Source organism: Cariama cristata, unplaced genomic scaffold, assembly GCF_000690535.1.
Source record: "Cariama cristata isolate BGI_N322 unplaced genomic scaffold, ASM69053v1 scaffold28382, whole genome shotgun sequence".
NCBI classification, from domain to species: domain Eukaryota; kingdom Metazoa; phylum Chordata; class Aves; order Cariamiformes; family Cariamidae; genus Cariama; species Cariama cristata.
Window position 1 is genome coordinate 1 of NW_009605962.1, and position 20372 is coordinate 20372.

Genomic DNA, 20372 nt, shown 5'->3' on the forward strand with positions numbered 1-20372 from the left:
TGAGGGACCTTCGGCCTCGGCGGCGCCCTCAGCGCCCTCCCCGGCACGGGCGAGGGGCCGGTTGCCGTTAGCCACCGTCAAAAAAGGCACAGGCATCCCCTACAAATTTACAAACCTGAAAGTACTTTTATGCACGAACGTGAGGCTTGTGTCTTACATTGAAGAGTAGCGAAGCTTTAGCTTCGTACCCTACAACATAATGCTATGGAGGTAGCGGCAGCATGAGGGTTTGGGCGTAAACAAGGCCTTCGAGTGATTGTCTCGGAAAGTCCAGCACCACTGTTAATTGAAAGCAACAAAAGCTTACAGTATGAGACCCTGAAGCAACTTCCAGCAAAGTCTGTATTTTGTTTCTCTTAAAAAACAACATGAGGGCCAGCAGTCTTATTTGGGCATGTAAATTCCTTCAGGAAACAAAAAGGAAGCTCCTAAAAGTACTGCATTCCAACCTATTCATTCTTCGTAGAAAATCTACAGGAAAACCACAAAGTTTGGAAAAGAAAGAAACACTATGTACAGTTCAACTTGAAAAAGTACCATAGACTATTCTAAAAGAAAATAATAACTAGTCTTTGCTTAACTTGTAATACTAGTACAAGTTCCTGAAAAATGTGGTAGTCTTGAGTGTTTGCATGCAGCAGTTGTAACAGAACATGTGAACTGCACACTCGCAAAATCCATCATGGGCAGTAAGACTAGCTGTTTACAGTTACCAGCCTAATTAATCCATCTGATTTGCAAAATTCAAGAAATACTGTTTTCTGTACATCAACTAAAGCTTACATTTAAAGAAAACTACAGTCCTGGTTTTGTTCTGAGATTGTCCAAAATTAGATACTTACTCCAAGGGACTACTTTTACAATCCTTTGGTAGCACTTCCAGAGTTTGCTAGTAAGCTCCAGCTCTTTCCTGCTTCTTTGTTTGTTTGTTTGTTTTTCTGATATAAAGCAATCTAATTGAAATCTAGGAAAAAAAAAAAAAACCTGTACCTTTAGGTAAGAACACTTTTTAATGGGGAAAAAATTACATTTAGAAACTTTACACTGGATGCAGTGTTATATTCCCAGCAGGAGAGGCCAGGTGAAGGTGTGAATGGCAATATTTCTATTTCTGCTCTTTGCATAAGCTATTAATTTCTCTACTCCTAGGCTTTGCTTTTCACTAATATCAGTAGTCTGATACTGATACTTTGTGAAAAGTATGAACATTATTTCTTAATAGATTATATGTGTAAAATTGCCTAGTGCTTCTTTCTTGCCTTATGAAGTATGAAAAGTGCATAGTGACTTGAAACAATACTCTATACACAAGTCATGGACTTCTCTGGCTTGCCTCCTCCCTCTTTCAAAACAAGATTTGTCATACATTTGTCTCACACTGGGGAACAGTGACATTTCAAGTATTATTCCCTCTTAAAAGATACTTGATACACTTATGAATGCAAAATGTCACAAGTTTGGTTTTAAATGTCTTATAAAACCTCAAGATTCTTGCATTTTTCCAACTACTTTTGAGGGAGTCGTTAAAAAATAAATATATAACGGGTAGAAGCCATATATTGAGAACTTGCTGAAAATGTTTTAAGTTATACTGAAGAGTTATACTGGTTAAGTATCTGAAAAAGTACTAACACAGTTTTCTTCATTTTACAGATAACCACCTTTATTTTTTCTACTGTACTGTGGCCAGTAAATATTACAGATTCTATCACACAGTGCTGAAGGCTAGGAAGAATTAATGCAGATTTCGTTGCTTCATCACTTCCAAGCTTTGAAGGCTGATATACACTGTTAACCTCAGGTAAGGCTTCATAATCCCTGAACTTGCCAAAACATAAATCAGCCAAAGTTGGAACTTTGCAAAAGGGTCTGCATGAAGATTTATTTTAAATAAATATAAAAGTAGCTTCTCTACACAATATTCCTGAGGTAGTCATTTATGAGCCTATTGAAGGTTTTTAATGACATCTCTTTGGGTGTATTCCTGACTTTTTTTTCCTTTTTTCCTTGCAAAGTAAGGAGAGTTTTGGAGAACTCGGATTCAGAATAGATATCTGTAAAATAGACTGCAGAATACACTGAGTTTATCATTAGTTATTAATAGATCTTTTCTGGCATGGTTGAACAATGCACATTTGATAAGCATGGATTTTAGGATGGGCTTTTGCAAAATCTAGGTTATAGAAGACTAGAGCGTCCACTGACTAGACTTGTGTCTTTCCTTTTCAGTGAATGTTTTTGCTGTTGTTACTGCACACAGAGGATTGGCAGTGAGCAGTGCTAGCCTTTAATTAGGAGTTCTAGGTGAGTGGCAGTAGTTTTGCTCAAACGATAATTCTGGAGAACTCTTCTAGAACTTAGTAGGAAGTGAACCAGTAAAACTGTAAATTAATGTCTCTAGTAGCACATAAAATTACTATACGATGCCAACTATTTGCATTTCTGCTCTTTTTTAATTTCTCAAACATCTTACGAAAGCCTTATGTTGAACCATAATTCCCTCATGCTACAGAATAGTTTAAAAGATTCTATAGAAAAGTGTAATAATTCAACTTCCTTAACAGTAATGCAGTAGTAAAAGATGAGGCTGAAACCAAATCTTTCTGCCTTTAATAGACTCAAATACAAGCTGATTTCACCTGAGCAAAGGCATGCAGAACTAGTCGCTGTATGTGTGTGGTTTCTGTTGTTCGAAATGAGCAAAGTTTTACAATACAGATCTTAAATACAAGTGGTTAGGTTGGTTGCTTATGCAGCCCTAGTCTTCCAACTGTGAAAAATCCAAAAAGCAGTATCTAATGAGAGTAGAAGGAAGATTTCTCTGGTATTGTTGTTTTTCACATGGAGATTTTTTATTACAAAACTCATACAGAGTAGGAAAACTTTTGGATAAGTTTCTTTGGACCACATTCGAAAAAGCATTTAGGCACCTGAAACGTGATTTAGGTAGAACTTAAATTCTACCTTCAAGAGCACAAGCCACAGAACCCTGTAGATGTAGTCACCCTAATCTGCCAGTGGATGTACTCGATGGGCACCTGATGTCTTCACTGCAGCAAAAGAATTGCTACTTGACTTATGCCTGTTTTGTTTGTGGTCCAGACAGTGGGTAGTGTATCATCTGAAATCCATGGAGGGCTGGATCAGAGAGGCATGGTCAAGGTTATATCCCTTACACAAAAGATCTGAAATCAACACAAAGTACAGAAGTTGTGGTAAGGATGGAAGCAGGGGGAAACGTGGTAGCAATAATTACCAGGCCTACAGCATCGTAATGATGAGAGAACTTGGGACCTAGAAAACCTGTCTTCTGTGCCTTCATAAGCTCAAACCAACCTCTCCTCTCAAGGCAGACTATGACCAATGAGTGCTGTCTGCTTTGGGATCAGGATTATCCTTCCCATGCCAGCTCTGTGCAGCTTTACAAAGGCCCACTGAAGTAGTGTGAGAGAGTATTGCCGGACAACTCAGCAATTAGGTAACATAGCTAGAACAGCTGGAATGTTTTAGTTTCTGGTCCTTCTTCCCAACAGCGTTCAGACATTTTAACCAATGGGTTTTCAATGCACAATATTGGCTCCTGTTCCAGGACAATAAACACTCCTTATAACAACTGAATGTCTGCACTGTTGGCATTTGGTCAGAGTCTCCTCATATTTCTCTCTCTGATTCCATGATTATTATGTTCTGAAAGCAGACTGAGTATAGTTATGTGTATGTTTTATTTATATGCATATATAAATTTATGTCTGTAAAACTATACCTTAAATATATATTGTCATTACAAAATATCTTATTTATACGGTAAGTAAGAGGCAGAGCTTTGTACTTACGGTGGTATATGTTTTTTTGACATTATACTTAAAGTGGAATCCTACTTTAGCCTTTTTTTTCCTGCATATAATTTAAAGTCTCTAGTTTTACAATGGTTAAGGAACTTGGGTACTGCACCTTCCAGTTATTTACTGTCTCATATTTCCTCCCGTCTCTCAGAGATGTGCATGTGTTTCTTCTCATTTAAGGTATGAGATATGGATTCTACTGTTATGTATGTGATATTTGGCACAATAAGGTTCTAATCTGCAATACGAGTTTGTTGCATATGTACCGATGTAAATAATACATAACACTGATCACTCTGGGCACACTTAATTTAACTTGATGTTTAGCAAGAATTTTGTGGTTTGATTGCATTAAAATGATTGGGTGTTATTGGGTTTTTTAAGCAGCATTGTGAAGAAATTAAAAAATGACAAATTGCAAAGACTTGACGCCAGTTAACAGAAATCAGTAAAATTGCTTGTCTCTGCTTTTAGACAATATTAGTTTCTTTATCTATAAATTTGGAAATATAGGGAGAATCTTTTTCCTATGCCTTTTTCCTAGACCAAAAAGCATTAATTCAGAAGTTCTAACTTTAAAGGATGAGTGAATGATTAAGAGGGGTAAAAACCATCGATTTTTATCTACAGTTCCATAAAGTGTCTTTTCCTGTCTACAAACTTCCAAAATGTCTCTGTGTTTTGAGGATACAATTATTTCAATACCTTGACTTTTTCATCTTTTCAGATCTGTTATTCATCATTGAGGCACTGGTGAATCAGCAATGAATTTATTACTTTTTCGTGAAAGCCTAGAGGTTTATGTGCTGAATCCTAAAAATCTATGTAAACAACTTGTTAAAATGTTGTTATTTCTGGTGGGCTACCTCTTAGCAGCACGGGATGCAAGACTTATTTTTTGGGGAAAAAAAAGTTTACAAACCAATAGGTCTCATCTCAAAACATTTACTTTTAAGTCTGGTACTGCAAGGTCTTCTCTAAACTCAGAAGACTCAGATTTTATGTGAACATATTGGAATGTATTGGAAAGGCAGACAAAGCATACAGTTATCTTTTTATCAAGTGCTGTTTTCACACTGACAATAGCATGAAATGTATTCATTTAAATTCACTGCTATCTTGAAATTGTAACAGATAAATGTTGAGCCACTGTTTGACGTCTCTTGCTTCATGCAGGATTCCTGGTTTGAAACAGGCCTGCACTCCTGGCTTCGAAGCAGGGCTGAGATAGGATGAGGTTGGGAGCAGATAATAAGTAGGCTGGATGTCGCTCAGATATCTGAGGAGACTGAGCATAGAGACAGGTAACAGAGAATGGGGGGCTCTGGTCCTAGCATATGAGCCTAAGTGGTACGCAACAGAAGAGTGTGGGAGCGGCTCAGTTTCGGGCTGGAGGAAGGAAGAGGATAGGGTTGTCTAGAAGGCATGAGGTATGGGGAAGGCTTTTAAGTAAGGGGAGAGGAATGGTTTCGTTTGTTCTGTTCATATTTCAGCAGCAAGATTTTGTATTTTTTTCTTCCCGATAAATGGACAATGAGTTTTGGAAAATGATTTTTTGGAAAATGAGTATGGAAAGTTATTTTAGCCTCACTTACTGTGGAAGCAAGATACATGTTACTGAGTATGTGTTCAGTGACCAGTTACTCCTACATCTCCATAAAAACTTTTTTGAGTGCAGTGGCCAACTTCAAATATGTCTTACAAAGACTGATAGATTCTTACAAGCTTTGAGAAAATACATGGCAAAGTATAGTAGAAAGCTTCTGTAAATGTCCCCTGGAAGGGCTACAGACAAAGCAAAAGCTATATCATTAAATTGCACACTATTAACCACTGGAGAGTGGGGAGCAGGGAGAGAAAGAGTAAACAATAAGCCAGCCAGCTCTTACAAATGCCAGCCGTAAGAGAAGGCGTCAGTTGGAGTTTGCATTCTTAGGCACCAAAGTCAGTCAACCATGAAAAACAAATCTTTAAGAGACCAAGCCTCATTAGTTCCAGTACTCACTCAGGGATGTGATTTAATTGCAGCACCACCTAAAGCAACGCCATACAGCCCATAGTCTGCGGATAATTGATGGTCAATAAAATATCAAGAGAGAGTTGAAAAAGCAAGTCAAAACTAGAAATTCCTGCACAGCCATATTCTCCCATACATACAAGTAAAATGGAAGAGGAGAATAAAAATCAGGATAAATTTTTAACCTTCATTTTTTATTTGTCTCTAAAAGAAGGCCATTGTGACTACTTCAGCACAGTAAGCACAAGATGGTCTCTGAGTTTGTTTTTCTTCCAGAGGTTAAGTGTTCCTGCAATTAAAAGAAATGTAGTGGTCTAGAGACCACAATCAGAGAATCAAGGTTCTGGTTGTTGTAAGAGACCATATGTCCTTTTTCCTTTATTTTCCTATTTAGGTAGCGTAACTGAAAATGCTCAAGTGGATGTAATTTGTGTTCGTTCTTTGTGAGAGCATGGCCTAAGTGAACCAGAGTCAGCAGTCAGTTTGAGCTGCAAATTACTTTTGTCTTCTCTTGAGCCTTATGAGCATTAATCAGAAAAACTAAGAAATATGAATCTTCAACTTTGTATTTTCTGAGACTTAACCATCTATTTTTTCTCTTAACATTACAGTGGTTGTTATAACGTTCATGATTATTTAAAAGCTGAGAGCTCTCTCTTTCTTTAACATAGAATGTGTACATGCTGCATTTCTGTGCAGAACTCTTGCCATGACTTTCTTTTATTGTAAGGAAAAGCAAAGATCTTGAACCTCAGCTTTCTCCTGACCTGCCTCTCTGACCTTTCTTGGATTGTTACCTACAAGCCTGTTTTTTCTCCAGCCGTAGTACTTCTTTTGTCTTTGAAAATCCTCTCATCTTTACCTGAACTGGAGATAAGAATTAGACCATGGTACCATATGTATATCAGTAAATAAAGTAGACTTACAACACCATGCGTGTGTTTTAACAACTTGCGAAAGTCTTTTTTTGTCAAGTATTTACAGTATATTACTGCTTTGTTTCTTTAAGTATAGTTCCAATGTTTAATGTAAGTTAAATGCATTTCAATTTTAAGGCAATACGCATCCTTGGTAGAACATAGTAATCTTGGTGAACGGTTCCTTCCACAACTATTTAAACTGTTAATAGGAATGCACATGAGAATGTTTAACTTTGCCACTTTTGACTTTCTTGTTATTCTCTGTTTTAATGCAGCTATGAGACATTATCCCCAGATTGTTATTAAAGTTTCACTAGCAATTTGTGCATGTTGTGTAATTTAAAATGAGATATAAAATTTATACTTATGTATACTTAATTTGCTATTTAAAATGTTTTAGGCACAAAAGGGCATAATAATACTTGTAATTTTTAAAACTTCTTTTTTTTATGACTTACACAGGAGTGTTTTAACCAATTAAATATTAATACGGAACTACAGTGAACTTGCGTGTTCACTGCAGAAATCAGCCTACTGTTGCTGTTTAAAAGCATTTAAAAATGCAGTGCGGTTTTTTCTTCCACATCCTGCATATTCAATTTAACATGTAAAATTTTTTGCACAGATCTGATGGAGTGACAAAAGACATGTTTGAAATAGAGCTGCTCTTTTGTCTTCTGCATTCACCTAGATGACATTTGTTGCTTTGGTGGGCCAGTTTGTGACATGGTCACTAAAATATTGGCCGTATGTCACAAGTAATTCAAGGAAGTCTAAGTCAGTGTTTCCTGCTGTAGTCTCAGCTGTTTGCAGTATAGTGGAGGGAAGTGAGCTTCTGCCATGAGTGAAAGCCCATGACTTTTAGTGCAGAAAATACAGGTTTTCCATGGCCCTTTGTCTGTCTGATGAAGGGGCTTTGAAGAAGAGGCTTAGTTCAGAATTTTCAAGTGCATAGATTCCTATATGCAAAGGTATGTGGAAGATATATGTGGGAGATAAGCTGAAATAAATTTGTTTTGTTAAAGGATGAGTCCTATCTTGCACATCTCTCTGTATGAACTGGAGGTGTCTCCTTTGGCTCTCTGCCAAGCACCAAGTGAATTACAGAACTGATGAGAGATACTGTGCACAAAAAGTCTGCTTTATGAATACGCCCTCAGGCATGGTTCCTATTTTCAGAAAATAGTACTACTCATCAGCTTTCTTACATTCACTGGGTGGTACGTAGGAGAAAAATTAAAGCAGGGTTGAAAGCAGAAAGTTGATGGAAGATGGATTATTTGCAATAACAGAAATCAGCAAGATTAATGTCTGTATACATTATTATTATTATTATTACTACTACTACTACTATTACCATTACTCTTGCTACCAATTCTAACTATTCCTGAAGGAGAAGGAACAATGTATAGCATATGGCAATGAAACATGCATCAGCATAGTTCTTTTTAAGGTGTGTTATTTTTCTTCTCTAGAATTAAAAGACAAATACTGCTTTGGTATTCATGAAGGAATGATTAACTAGAGGGATTAGTATTTACATTGAATTTGTTAAATTTAACAACAGTGTTACCTACAAAAAATAACAATTTTCTAACCCCTAAAACATGGCTCATTTTCAGCCCTTTTCCAAAAAATTACTAGGAAAAAAGGTGTATTGACTGATGTAACTCTTTTTAGATAGTTGATTACTGTATTTTTAAGTCTGTGCAATGTTCAAAAATGGTTTTCCAGCAATATCCCGTGATGTTTCTTGATACTTACTTCCAGTAAAATAACAGTTTGTTATTTTATATTCTAACTTGTGTTGAATACCTATAATAATATAAAAATGTCAGTTAGCAAGACCAAGTTCCCTAATGATATAGGTTTTATTGCAAATTAAATGAAAAACTACATTTAGGAGGAGAGGTTTAACTTGCATTTCTCAAAAATAAGTATTTTATTTTCTCCCCTCTTTCCCAAGATGTATTGTATTAACTTTGTTAAGGAGTGTGCTAGTCTTGCTGTATTTAGCAAAGTCACAGACCAATTTTGTTGATTTGTCTTGGGATACAAGTTTATTTTCGTATTCATTTTATGAAAGTAAAATGCAAAGAAAATGAGAGAGAAGTTATCAAAAGTGGAACTCAATGAAACAAGAGGGATAAAAGATTCATACAGCAACAAAGTGAGAACTCTCATGATTTTGGATACCTTATTTTTTTTAATGGTAACTCACCTTGCATCTGAGTGATTTTATACACTCCTGAAGATTCAAGATCAGTCACTATTTAAAAGGGAAATGGTAAGAAAAGCAGAAGGAAGTGTAGATATTTCTGCGTAAGTAATATCCCTTCTAAGGCAGATATAATCCAGAGTTGTTCTGAAATAGTTCGCTCATAGCAAACAACTGTTTGGGCTTTCTGCAAAGCTATGACAATCTGTTCTTGTTCAGTTACTTTAGCCTCTTGGTAGTAATTGAATCAGATTTCTTTCCTAAAATGTTATGCATAAGAGTGACCCACATACTTAGCCTTTGCTGTTTCCAAGGTATTACTTTTATTTTTTCAGCAGCTGTGCCTGCTGCACTGCCGGTGGCCAAACAGCAAACACAAGACTTGGACAACAGCTGAGATGTTCTAACTGCTTTTTCAGTCAATCTGGATTACATTGTAATGGAGATGAGAAGGCATTTTCTTTTAACAAGCAAAGCTTGAACATACAGGTTTAGTGTGAAGATCACAAATTTTTCATAGTTAAAAGGATTCTAAAATTTCACTGTCATTTTTAATATACTGAAATACCTGTAAATAAATAATTTATAAGAAGACTGAGCTGCAAGCAATGTTTTTTTTTATTACAACCAATGTAACTGACAAAGCTGGATAGGCTCCATTTGGAAGACTCAAGTCAAATGATCTTTGTGAAAGAGTTTAATTTTTTAGTCGTTAGTTAGTGGAGTTGACTCTTTGTCCCATGATGGTCAGTTACTAAAATCTCTCTGGTCTTTTGCATTGTCAGTACTTCAGGTACAAAAGAGCTGTTTTCTTGTACTGCTGGCCTGGAAGGTCTGTGTGAGTTTAATATATTCTTTTTCTGCATGGTTTAATGCAAAATCTGCCATCTAAAATTCAAAAATTTTTTTGTTGTTGTTGTTTTTCTCTTAGAATTAAAAAAAAAACTTCTGAAAATCACTCTTAGGCGATTGTAGAGCAAGTGTAACACGGATCAAGGAAAGTCAATGTATGGGGAGTGTTGTGGTTTAACCCCAGCCGGGAACTCTGTACCATGCAGCTGCTCACTCACTCCTTCCCTCCCCCACGCAGTGGGATGGGGAGGAGAATCAGAAAAAGGTAAAACCCATGGAATGAGATAAGAACAGTTTAATAATTGAAATAAAACAAAATATAATAATAATACTACTAATAGTAAAAATGAAAAGGGAGATAACAAAGAAAGAGAGAGAGGAATAAAACCCGGGGAAGACAAGTGGTGCACAATACAACAGCTCACCACCTGCTGACCGATACCCAGCCAGTCCCAAGCAGTGATCGGCTCCTCCCAGCCAGCTCCTCCCAGTTTCTATACTGGGCATGACATTCTATGGTATGGAATATCCCTTTGGCTGGTTTGGGTCAGCTGTCCTGGTTAAGCTCCCTCCCAGCTCCTTGTGTCCCTCCTCGCTGGCAGAGCACGGGAAGCTGCAAAGTCCCTGACTTGGAGTAAGCACTACTTAGCAACAACTAAAACATCAGTGTGCTATCAACATTATTCTCATACTAAATCCAAAACACAGCGCTGTACCAGCTGCTAGGAAGAAAATTAACTCTATTCCAGCTGAGACCAGGACAGGGAAGTTTTTCCATTGAGTTCAGTTGTTCACATACTGAGGAGAAGAGCTGACTTAGACTTGGCCAGTAAACTGACTGGTTTTAATTTCTCTGATGTATGTAATCCACTCGATGGCATAAAATGTTGACAGTTTTATTAAGATTTCTATAAGGAGTTATCAAGATATGCAGCAATAGTGGGTTTTTTGTTTAATTTTTCTTTTAATACAAAATTAGTTTATTCTGATTTTTTTTCCTTCTGTGTTTTTGCCAGAGGACTCATTTTGTAGCTAATGTAGTTCTGTCTGACAAGGTAGTATAATTCCTGAGCATCTAGCTTTCAAAAGCCAGCGAGGCTTTCAGGAGCCAGAGAAGTTAGTTTGGTTCAGATTCATCAAGTCTTACACTTTCATTGTTTTGCATACATTTCTAAATTCACTCTTGCCCAATGCTGTCTTTGAGAGAGTAAGGGCATGGAATGTGTTAAATTTAATTTTTCATTACTTTTGGATGCAAGTAAGACACTTACAGCTTGGAAGCCGGTCATTAATTAATTTCATGTGGCTTGCAGCCTCGAAGAAAGTGGGAACAAGATATTGTATTGATGTGGCAAAAAGCAATTCCAATGGTGTTTGTTATTATTGATAATGATAACTCGTGGCTTTGTATAGGCCATAAATGCCTGAGTATCTTATGTAGGGAGGAGGTAAAAATTCTTTGCTATTGTTTTAAGAAGACAAAAAAATGTTTCGGTTTTTGCTTCACAACTTAAGTTTCATTTAGACAAAAGTTGTTTTGCCACAGAACAAGTTTTTTTCAGTTTAGCAATAACTTTAGTGTTTGAGCTTCTTTCTGACATAGGATCCCTTCACAATTGAGTATTTTGTTATATTAAGAATATAGGACAGTGCCTGACTGTGGAGGGCAGGAGTGCGGCTATATCATGCACCGTGAATGTATACACATATACATGACCATTTCAAACTGTCAAAACTCCCATTAAGTTGGTGGATCCCATTTGTAACAGGGAACTGATAGATTATTTTCTGAAATTTTGGTATTAGTTATGTTAGGATTCATAACTGTGTTACAGGTAGAGAAGCCATTGAGATCAGTGTGAACATCGTTTTTCTTAGCCAAGGAGAAACTGCACCCAAACACATTTGGACAAAATATGACTTGGTCTGCACTACTGCTTATCTTGTAAAAATCATCCTATTGCAGCTAGTATTAAATTTGTGTATATTAGCAGATACCTCCTGGAAAAAAGCTTTTTTTTTTTTTTCCTCAGATTCAGACACATTACTTGAGATAAATACAACACTGTCTCCAAGCAAAATTTCTGTAAAGTTGGACAGTTTGGAACTGGTATCAGAGTACCATTAGATTATGTTATTTTACTTTTTTGGGTTTATGACAGGTTTTGGTATTGGTCTGTATATTTCTGAATTTCTGATTTCATGGAGAGAGACTGACTAGCTGTTTTTCTTTCAGTGGAATTAGACCATTGTCCCCATTCTGGATGTACTGTGTGACTCTGCCAGAAAATGTCAGTTATTTGCTTTTCTTGTGACTTCAAATACTGTCTGAGTAATAATCCAACTTTGTTTACCAGCATCCTTGAGTAGGTGATAGAACTCTTTTGGGAGACTTAAATTTCCAAAAGGTTTTATTTGTTTTTCTTTCTGCTTGTATTGTGTACTTCATAAATGCACAAACTGAAATGTTTTGAGAGAGTTTTTAATAATCATCATTCTCATTAATGTGCCTGGTGCTGTGCCCAAAACTAATCTTAATTGGTGCACTTCAGAAGATGTGTACTAATTGGAAAGAGACCAGAGCAAACCAACAGATTTTATCAGACATCTAGAAAATGTGATCTACAAGGAAAGACGTGAGTTTGTTTAGGTTGTTTAGCACAATGAAAGAGAAAACAGAGAGTCTTTTCAGGATAGCTATTCTTTGATGATAATTTGACGTACTCTTAGGGGGATGAACTATGCATTATTGGTAAGATTATTTGGGAACTAAATCCTTCAGAAAGGTTCTTCTGATGGAAATGCTGGGCTAGGACTTGAGAAATGTGTGCTCAGTTCTTGTCTCTTGCCAAAGTGGCCTTGGGAAATCACTCTGTTCTTTGATCCGCCAGCACTGACGTGTTAATATTTTTCCACTCTGTGTTGTTTATAGGGCTTAAACCAATTAGGACTTTGGCACTGAAAACAGAACTCTGGCATGCTTGGAGCTTTTGATTCTAAAATTGCTCCAAGGAAGTCTTGTTCAGCCTCTGACTCTTCAAAACGTCTAAACTCACCTGTTACTTGATTTCAAAATTTTCCAGTTGGTTTGCTGGATTTCTGCCTGTCTTTTGCCCAGCATTGTCTCAGTCTGAACAAGTTGGTGACTAAGTCTTGCTTAAACTCACTTAGGAGCAGGAACTGGTGCAACTCCAAGTTATTTCCTGTCATGCAGAGTCACTGTGTACATCTGCAAGTCTAGAGACCTAAAATCTGTTGGTTTCAGGGCCCACTTTTATCTAGTTTCCAGTGTTTCAGACTTGCAAGTTCATGCCTGAAAATTATGCTGATTAGGACATTTCATTGAGCCTGGGTTGTTCAGCAGCCAGCCAAAACTATTTCAGCTCTTTCACTGTTGGGTATAGATAAAGAAGTGGTTCTGGCAGCAGAGACCAACCCCAAGATCTCCCTGCTGAGGGATTTAATTGATAAGTTAATGCAGTTGTTGGCATCTGTAACTAGGAGCAGCCTTGTGTTCCAGCATTGGATAGCCAACTTACGCTCCTGAGAAGTAGAGCTGTGCTCTGTGCTTAGCATTTGCTGTTGATCAGCAATATATGTCTCTTTGCTCAGTGTGCAGGATCCATTTTGAGTTGCTTAAGATGTCCAGACAGTAGATGTTACGTTAGGGCACCCTGTGAAGTGGCCATGTACCTGGCAGTCTTTGAATTTTTAGCTCTTAGATTGTGTACTCTGACGGTGGGTGAAGGGACTCATTATCTTGGTTAAGACCTATAGGCATTGTAATACAAATTAAAACATACCTACATACCTACCTACCTCACCTATTTTGTAAGTAAAATCAAAGAGTAGAACATATTTGAAAGCTTCTACATTTTAATTGCTGTCACTTCATTAGAATACAAGTGAGTATTATTTGGTAAATACGTTTTGTCTGCAGCATTTCAGAGGCTCATTACTCATATGGAACTGTATTCTCACTTTTATTCCCTGAGAGCCCAAAGCCTAAGTAGAAGAAATAATGTTATGGTAGTTTAAACCTGTTAGAAGGCAGAGAGCTGGGTCAACTTTGTCCTCTGTCATTCTCCTCAGATGGTACATTCCCCATATTGTCAATCTCAGCATTTAAACAAAAGCAGCAGCTGACTAAAACAGAACCTAACCGTGATTAAGGTAACACTGATTATGGTTGTACATATGTGGATCCTGTACCTCCTTGGTTATTGTCGCTACTTTAAACTCCTCTTCCCAGAGTTCCCAGTGTGCATAGCTATAGTTACAACTAACTGCAGTAAACTGTTTAGCATTAGGGGTTTTGCTTAAAGATACTCTGGGATATTAAACCATATCTGTGTATTTCACACCCAAAGGTGAGGGTGTCTGTATTGTTCTGAGCTGCCATTTACAAAATTTAATTGTCTGTTATTTCTCACAAAATGGTAATCACTGCCTGTCCTGCTGCTGAGAAACCATAGAAACATAGTTTACCTAGTGATCTGTACTGTTTAGCTCCCCTGTAGGGACACATCATGTCTGATACCATTCATTGGGTGGTATTTAAGAACAATATGGATCTTTGCATAGCACTGATTTTCTTTTGAAGTCCTGACTGTCAATAAAGAGGCTTCTGAGATTAATCTTGTATGCAGTTCCTTAAGAAGATAGCAGACATTTTTTTTTTCATTCTTGAGATCATTAGAGCAGCATATGGACTACTTGGTATAATTCCAATCAATAATGCCCATTAGTAAACCACTCTTCCCACCTTCAGTTGGCTTTCTGTTTGATTCTAGTATTTGCACTGGTTTTATAACCCTGGAGTTTAAATATCCCACTCCTAAAAATGTGTATGCCATCCATGAAGTTATTCCAGTGGATATGGAATACGGCAGCTTGCATCCTAAGTAATACTTACAAGAAAGAACTTTCTAGTTTCTTGATTTCCTGTTCACTATCCTGTTTTCCTGCTAGGTCTCAAATCCAGTTCGGGGCTGTAGAGTTCACCGTACTCCAAGTTCTTGAATGAATGGTTGCAATCTCATTTAGTAACGTGATTTTTTTTTTAGTTAGTTCCAAGAAATGTGGAGCTGCCCACTTCAAGGATAAGACTGGACAGCTAGATGGAATGTTTGTTCAAGGTCCGGCCCACACCTCTTGAAGACTTGTGCAATTAAAGATTTGATTTGCTGAGAGACACTTAGATAAACTAGCATTTAGTGCACATGTGATTAGAACGAGTAGGTCTGATTGGAAAGGCCGGCATTTTGATCAGTGAGTTAATACTTTTGGCAAGGGTTTGTTTTAATGCAAAACTTGGCTTGTGCTTTGGTAAGGATAAAGTCCTGAGAGATTAACATAAACTACAAACTATAACTTATTTGTCATGATTCAATAGCAAGGACTGATCTAAAAACCATAGGAGTAAAAAGCTACACTGATAAGATTGCATTTAGACTGATAGCCTCTGTTTCACGGTGGAGATTGTAAACTATTACTGCTTTTTTTAAGAGAAAAACATTAAAGCTCACACCTTTAAATGGCAGACTCTTTGCATTAGAATGATAGAAATAAGGCTTTGATATGGAAGTCATGACATGATTTTATGCAGTCACTTTTACTAGCATGCTTTAATAGCAGTGGCTTTCACTGGTTTCAATGGCTTTCAGTGGTTGGTTTCTGCATGCTTATGTTGAGCAAAATGAGGAGAGTTCACGTGGCTGGCTCCCAATACACTAAATGGAATGGATCAGTTTAATTAGTCAGATGGTCAAACCTCTGAACCCGAACTGAAATGCACCTGTTCAGAAGTGCTGTCATTGTAGATCATGAAGACCAGAGAGGGAAGTAGTGGTAACAGTGTTGGCAGAACTTCTCCGTTGTTGTCTCCTGCCAATGAGGAGTGGTAGAGAAATGTGCTCAAAGAAATTGATAGCATCAGGCATCAACACTAATGCATCTCAGGGTTCTAAGAAAATGTTATGTTTTTCAGTCAGCTGCTCAGTGCTTTGTGACCTGTGCTGGGCACAGTGACCATGCTGGTTAACTGCCTAGCACAATAGTTCTTCTCAGCTGCCTGGCTGCTGCAGGACACTGTACAGCTGTCTGCCACACTGGGCAGGTTTTTTGCGTAAACCTTATGTAAATAGCTCACATGAACACAGCAGTTTTTGCACCCCAGAAATTCTAACCCTGCTCCCACTGAATTCAGTAGGAGCATTGTCATTTTTTCCATAAGAGCAGATTAGGGGGCTGTTACCTACAGTGCCTTTTACTGTATGTATTTATATGCTTTTGTTAAATCATTTGTTAATTTTTTTGTGCCATAACATAATTTTATAACATATTGTTTAGAGTAATTTGGAATTTGTTTGTGATTTTCATACATCTGCAAAAGTCATAATATTTGCTATAAATAAACTTCTGTTTTATTTTGGCTCCTTTGGCTTCTGCACATTTGTAACAGTGTTAGTACTCCCTCTTCATGTAACAGATGATAGTTAAAACACTTTGATTTTGTAACAGTTATGATGGTTCAATCCTATCTTTTGCTAAAATATGTATATATTTCATTAAGCAGTTTCTGTCAAAGCGCTGGTTGAGGGGGGAGACTTTTTAAAATAACAACTTCAGCTTTCTGAATTTTTAAAATTTCCTTACTAAGGGCAGAGAATGTGTGGCCTCCTTGTCTTTGTTCCTTGGTTTCTCCAGATAAGGGCCAGCTTTTGTCTCCAAACTCTGCCATACTCAAGCTTGTTTGGGTTTTTTGGTTAATGCAGTCAGAGGTTGTAAATGGCACCGGTATAGGGCTCAGCTGAACTTGACTGAAGTATTGTTATAGATATAAAGAATGTTTATCAGCTTAGATCAGGCCTGTAATTATTTGAGTGCTCTCATTTGCCTCTTGTGCTGTATGGTATGGAGAGAATGATGTAAATCAGTTTAGTCGAAAATGGAAAAATATTTACATTTGCTTTATTTGACTTTAATGGATTTTATTACAAGTCTCTCAAATGTTTTAATTTTCACTGGAAAAAAGTGTTGTGAAGCAACATTTTTTAATTTGTTCTAGATTGATTTACCCTGTGCTGGCTCTCTCAGTTTCTAGCCAGTGTGTGACTCGATAGAAAATTATGTAGTCGATGCACGTGTGCATGTGTGTGTGTGTACATGCATGTGCGTGTAACAAAACAGAAGTTTTTTAGAGAACAATACAGCATGAAAGAAAACCAGTATATACATTTTCTATATAATACTAACAAGATAAGAACATTTAGTTTTTCTAGACTGAAAAACAAGAAAATATGGCCATTATCTTATCAAGGACCTTGCAACTTCTACTTGCAAGAAGGCTGGACTTGATGATCTTTGAGGTCTCTCCCAGCCAGAACGATTCTATGATTCTATGCTCCTTTTCAAACTCAGCCCAAGTCTCTGTTACATATTGTAAGTAGCAAGTTAGAACATGTAATGAACTTCCATAAATTATATTTTTGTTAAGTAATGCTTAAAAGCATTCCTGAGTTCCCTGTATCCCTGTGCCTGCACAGCAGGACTGGGTGAGGAGTTCACTGGCTGTCCTGAAGCTGACAGAGATTGCGCTGAATGTGAAAAGGGGCATTTATGACAAAGTTATAAGGTCCTTTGTGTGGAAATGACCATTTTCTTCCATGTCAAAAATAAAAGAATTAGTTTCATCTTGTTAGTATTTTCTTGATAATAAATAACCTATACTGGTTTGTATGATGTTTTCCTCTTAAACTTCACGGCTACATGTCAGTATTAGCAAAAAAAGATTTCAGCAAGCTCTTAAAAATACTGGTGACAACAGATTCCACCATGCCCAAGGGTGAGAGCAACCCCTGGGTATGCTATTTGATGGCAGACAATAATTGCAAAGACAGAGTGAAAAAAAAAATCAAACAGAAATTCTGCGATAATCACCTCCTTACAAGACTGTACTTTTTAATCATTTTTAAGGTTAGTGCTTCAGGCCTATGTCCTCCAAGAGACTCTGAACTTTAAAGTTTCATTTTAACAGATGAGTTATGCTGTGAAAATGGCCCCTGTCAGTAGGCTTGTGAATTATATTTATTGCGGTTATCTGCTGCATACTTTCAGAGCAATTAGTTTTTCTTCTTTTTACTCTTGGAGAAGCTCCAAACTAATAGAAAATAGGGTATTCATTTTCCTGGCTTGCACACTAAGATGGGATTGTCAGTGACTGTGTTCCACATCTAGAATGTTTGCATTAACACTGCCAACTGAGTTATGTGGGATGGATTTTATTTTTTTTTTTAATTGAAAGTCCCAATAAATATGGATTCCAAATAGTCAAATGTTTCTCACTGTGTGTCATCGATATGAAAAATTTTAGCTGGGTTCTTTGAGAGATTTGTCTTGCTATTACTTGAATCCCATTTCTTATTTTCTCTCTGTCATTTGGGAGACAGCCCAATATATTGAATTATTTTCTATGTGTTTAAGATGAGTTTTTGTGTCATGTAAGCTGTTTTAACTGCCTGGTAGATATTATTGCCATTTATCACTTCATTTTTCTGTGGTTTATATTACAACATTTCTCCACACTCTTTGGTAGAACAATCCAGTTGTCCAGTACATCATTGGACTTTGTCTTATCTCTTGTTTAAACCGTTATAGTAAACTTCATGCTAACAGCTTTGTAATTCTGATGCAAATCCAAATGATGGCCAGCTATCATTCCATTGACATACTTTGAATCTGCTGTCTGTTTTAGTCTTAAGTAGTGTTGCTGAAGAGTTAAATATACTCTGTAACTTAGGCATACTTAGTAAAAACAGAAAGCATCATATTGTCATGTATGGAAGAAAATTAATTTACGCAATATTAGCTTTAATATCCATAAATGTGCAGAATAAGCCAAATATGGTATTGGGTTGTTTTTTGTGTTACCGCGAAGTCATCCTGCAATTGATAAAACCAGAATAAGAGTCTACTATTGTCAACTGACTGTGAATCCAGAGCTAGTCTTAGGACCATGCTCTGGTAGGATTCATCCTATAAATCTTGAATTCGTAACACGGACACAAATTGTCATTTGTGCAGGCAGGAAGGATTGGGCCTGGGAAGTGCTTCAAGCACTGCAGCCCAGCCCATCCACCATTCAGTGCTGCTCAGCTGTTTGTGAGCAGACGACGGCAAGCACATCAAGCCTGAGCTACAGCGAATGACGGGAAGGAAAGATTCACAGCTCTCAGAGCTCACCTGAAGCTTGTTCCTGATCCTGCTCTTCCTCTGTCATTGAAGTCACTGGCAAAGGGGCATAGCCAGCATAATCATACCGAACAAATTTGTCTGGGGAGGCTTAGCCATTTAAGTGTGTACGCAAGTTCCTGTTGTTTGAGAGGTATAAGGAAGAACAAGAAAAATAGTTCATTGCCTCATGTTCCCCTGTCCTACAAGTTGACATTATCATTAAGAAGTTAATGATGCCCGTAGTAGTGATTCTGTGGTCTGGACTTCCACTATTAAGATCTTGTCAGAGATGATACATGACCTTTTGGTTTTTATATTTGTGTGTATATATATATACACACACCAGCATGAAGACTAATTTACTAACAAGAGAGTAATGTAAATTATAGTATTTATAGAAAAAGCTAGGTGTTTGAGAACTTACAACTTTAAAGTCCTAATTCCTTTCTTAGTCTGTTACTTCTCTTGCTTATTCTTAAATTGAATGTGATCGACGCCTAGTACATCCTGTCCTTACTTAGCAAATATCTAGACAGTTGTTTTGAAAAAAGCATCAATCAACACTGACGCTGTCCTTTCCATAGTCTAAAGACTGGTTCTGCTGACAACACAATCATGTAAGCTGCAATTCCTGCTCATTTCTTTCTAAGCCAACAGTATGCACAGACTGTAGCAATAGCAGCTGCATATCTCCCCTGGCACAGACTGATTTAGGGCAGAGAGCAGATTCTTTCCCCTTCAAATCACTTCAGAAAATTCTTGGCAGAAAGCCAGCTGATTTGTTTTGTTCAAGCTGGGAGGTGTGATTTATCAGTACAGAAAAAGTATTCATGCACTGTGCTGAATTGTATGAATTCAGTTTCTGTGTCCCAGACCAGTTGACTTTTTTATTCTTCTGCTCACAACACATTTTTTTAATGCAATTACTAGAAAAATATAGAAAAATGCAAATTTGAGAGAATATGGTGCTATTACTTTCTTCACTGCAGTTTGTGAAATCATTTGTGATATACTTTGCGATATAGATGTGAACTGGAAAGCCTTGGTCATGGATTAGACTGGGAAATACAAATTAAAAAATGCAAGATAATGAAAGCAGTGCAAGGAAGCAACTACACATGTCAAAATGAAATTACAATCCACAAATCTTACAGTTTAGTTTCTTTTTCCTTTTTTTTTCTGACTTACTAGCTCTACTAAGCAAAGAAGCCTCACTATAGAAATAAGATTTGTATTATTTTCTTATACACTTATGTCTTTTTAGTCAATTTTTCTAAATTCCTACTAAA